Below are 3604 nucleotides of genomic sequence, written 5' to 3'. Positions count from 1 at the left end.
TGGTGATCTCTGTCCCACAGAGTTTTGGGGCTCATCTGGGATCTCCCCGAAAGAGAAGGGAGTCCTTCTAAGCCAGACTGACTAGCATTACATCCCAACTTGGAATAAGGTCTTTACAGGTTACAAAGACCAGTTGGGTAAAAGCAATTGACTGAATCAATTACTGAGACTATCTAGAGACATCTTCAGTTTGTGGAAAAGAATTTCATTCTTTAGTTTCTTAGAGGCCGGTAACCTCTGGTAATATTTTGCATTGATGGAAAAATTAAATGTTTCTGTTTTGAATTGAATTCATTTCATGAATGAACTCATGTGTAACTCATTCTTTTAGTCTGACCATGGTTAGAAAGGTATAGGGAAGCTTGGGAAACAGATGGAAATCTATTAGAGCAATAACTTATAGTTTTAATGGTAAATTTGATTTTATGATTGTTATTTAATCAGGAACTATAACAAGTATAGAGAGGCATGTAAGCTGCTTAAGACTTGCTTCAAAAGATGTTCCTTAGCCAATGTGAAATTATAGTCATATCTGAAACTGATTATTGGAGCTTGCTGTTTTAAGATTTTATGGGACTATTAACTGACTGTTTTTCTGAGTTTAACTCTAGGTGAGGAGAGTAAGAAAAGTGGTCTGAGCCACTGATCCATGATGCCAGTGAGCCTGTGAGATGCTGGTATGAGCTGCAAAGGGGTGATCTCATGGGAAGATTGAGAAAATAGCTGTTCAGCCTGGATTGAGGTAGGATTCTCCTGACTCAGTTTCCCCACTGACATCTTTAAGCCTGGCTGGATGCCAGTTGACAATCTACTCCTGACTATGATGTTAGGGAGATGTTGTTTCCTTGTAAAGTCCCTACTCTTAATATTAATTTGCTATAATCAAAAGTTTTGTAGGCATAATACCAGATCTATTAAAAAACAGATTGTTGGTAGGGGAACATCTGAGGTTAAGTGTAAAATTAAACTATTAGGCTTTGGATTTTAGACCAATAACAATAAGTTAGGGTCCTTTAATTCTTAATAATAGTATGAGAACAGTTAGAATGAGGACCTATGAGGTTAGCATACATAGTCATTACTTTTGTCTCAATTGGTAAATGTTAAAACAAAAATGGTTTGTGGTCTATATTGTAAATGCTTTAAAAGAAGCATCACATGACCAGAAGTTGAAATTATTTTATAATGTGAAATGTACTGTGTTATAAATGAGGATTTATTGTATTTTTGTAAGTTCTGGAGCCTATAATTGACTCCTTAGTGAAATCTCATCCTCCTGATGGGGGAAATTAAAATGTAAAATGTAGGTTTTAATGTGAATTTCTTAAACACGACAATTGGCTTAAGTTCCACTTTTGATTGTGTAAGAGTGATAAGCATATAAAGCTTAGGAATGGTAATCTAAAATTGTACCAAGGTCAGCTTTGTAGGAGAGTGGACATCTGGATTTCTACTGGTAGATAAAGGGAAGAAGATGCTGAGATGCTGTACTGAAGGCAGCTTGAAGGAGCATCCGGACCATAAAAATACATCAGATGATGTTCCTCCTCTGACTGCTATATGAGATGGAACCTCTAAATGGACAATTCATTAATTTACCTTTGTATTTTGAATCTCTGTATCTGTACTTATGAAAGGGGACTTCCCCCTTTTAATTTGTCAATGCGTGGGTCAACATTGCTCCTTTCTTATATTCTTAAAAAGGGGAGATAGAGGAAGAGAAGAATTCAAAGGGGAAAGAATGTGAGGAGGTATTGATTGGATTTAGGTGAGGAAACCACAAAGACATGTTAAAAAAAAATAGGAGGGATTGTGGGAGTTGGTTTATACTGTAGTTTCCTCATTTGAAGGCTAGAAGGACTTTCCCCCTTTTGTTAAGTTTCTAACAGTCATCTTAAATCTCAGTAGCCCCTGGTAAGTTTCCATTAAGTCCCAAATACTCAGTCAATGAGGAAACAGATAAGGACTGGGGATAGGGGACTTGCTTAGGGCTATAAAAATCTGCTTCTCAAGGTCAGGGAGTGCATTCCCTGGCTACTGCTGATTGAGCGACAAGGGCTGTGCCCTTTCTCATGTGAAAGAATAAAGACTTTCTCTGATCACTGATTCAGACTCAGATGTCTATTGAGGTTGTGATCTCTGTCCCACACATGGAGGAGTTCACCCTCCTCAGCCTGGACTCTGTGGAGAGCAAGCATCTCTGTTTGATATTTCATCTGATGCTTAATGTCAAAGGGTCACCAAACATTAATTTCTGTTGTTACCTCTTCCAATGGATCCTGAAAGATCTTGATGGATGGATGGGAAACACCTTGTACAAAGAATCTGTTGTTCTATTGATCCAAATGCTTTTCATAATCAGCAATAATTATTACAGTTAGCATTTATATAGTGTTTAAAGGTTTCCAAAGTGCTTTACAAATGGGCTGTAGGTGCTATTATTACCCCATTTTACAGATGAAGAAGCTGAGGCAGACAGACGTTAGGTGATTTGCCCAGGGTAATATAGTTCATATGTGAAGCTGGATTTAAATTCAGGTTTTCCTGACTCCAAGTCCAGGGCTTTATCTGCTGAGCCAACTAATTATCTCAAAAAATGAGCACAATTGGATCTTATATCAAACATCTTTCAGTCAATTTTGATGTTGTTGTCAATTATGTAAATTGCTGAATATTGCTTTAGAAAGTCTGCTTATTAGCTATTAGTATCACCATCAAGGATACTCTCAATTCATGCTAATAATCTTCATAAGCATTCAATATATAGATAGGAGAGAAGCAATATAAGTTATTGGTCACTGATATTCTCTCCATCAACATTTCTTTCTGCATCTTTGGTATCTTTTTCTCCTGCAGATACTTTGTACATCAATCCCCTAATGTCTTCATGATTGTATAATCTCCAGATCAGATTTTTATATTTACTTGGTCAATCCTGTTGCTTTTCCTATGCTTTGTTTCCTTTAGTGCCATTTCTACCTTAAGGACTACGATTTTAGGGTTGAAATATGGTGATTCCACTAGATTTAGAGAAGTTTGTTGAAATGATTTTTTTTGGTAAATTTTTTCTGTTTTTCTTCTATTTATAGTTTTCCTTTCCTTATCATCCTCAAATGCCGTTGGAATGACTTTGTTTAGCTGACTATCTTGTCAATCTTTCTTTTAACTCCTTTGACCACTCTTGCTTTTCACTGCTTTATGAGAAGATATTCCTCATAATTATTTATAATTCTTCTTTATAACATTTTTATAAAGTTCATATTTTAGCCTGGTATTGTCTTTGACAGATATTTCTCTGGCAAATCAAATGAGCATTTGTTGACCAACTCATTTTCTGGATTCCTTCATTCACTGTGTGGAAATTAATTTACATTGCTTTAACTTCAGGATGAAATGATTAGTCAATGTCCAAGTAATTTTTTCATGAAGAGCTTATAAGACCCCTTTTGTAAACTGTCTTGTCTTTGAAATGTAGACACTTTCATTTTTTACTGTATTATTTGGTGCTCATCATATCCTGCACCTACCAATTCTGCAGAAAGAGTTCATGACAGAGAAGTTTATGGCTTCTGTAAAATCTACATGTCCTTGGGCTGGGCCATCT

The sequence above is a fragment of the Notamacropus eugenii genome, chromosome 2, assembly GCF_028372415.1.
Source record: "Notamacropus eugenii isolate mMacEug1 chromosome 2, mMacEug1.pri_v2, whole genome shotgun sequence".
Taxonomy (NCBI): domain Eukaryota; kingdom Metazoa; phylum Chordata; class Mammalia; order Diprotodontia; family Macropodidae; genus Notamacropus; species Notamacropus eugenii.
The sequence above is the reverse complement of the archived record's forward strand: the minus strand, read 5'-3'. Positions refer to the sequence as shown.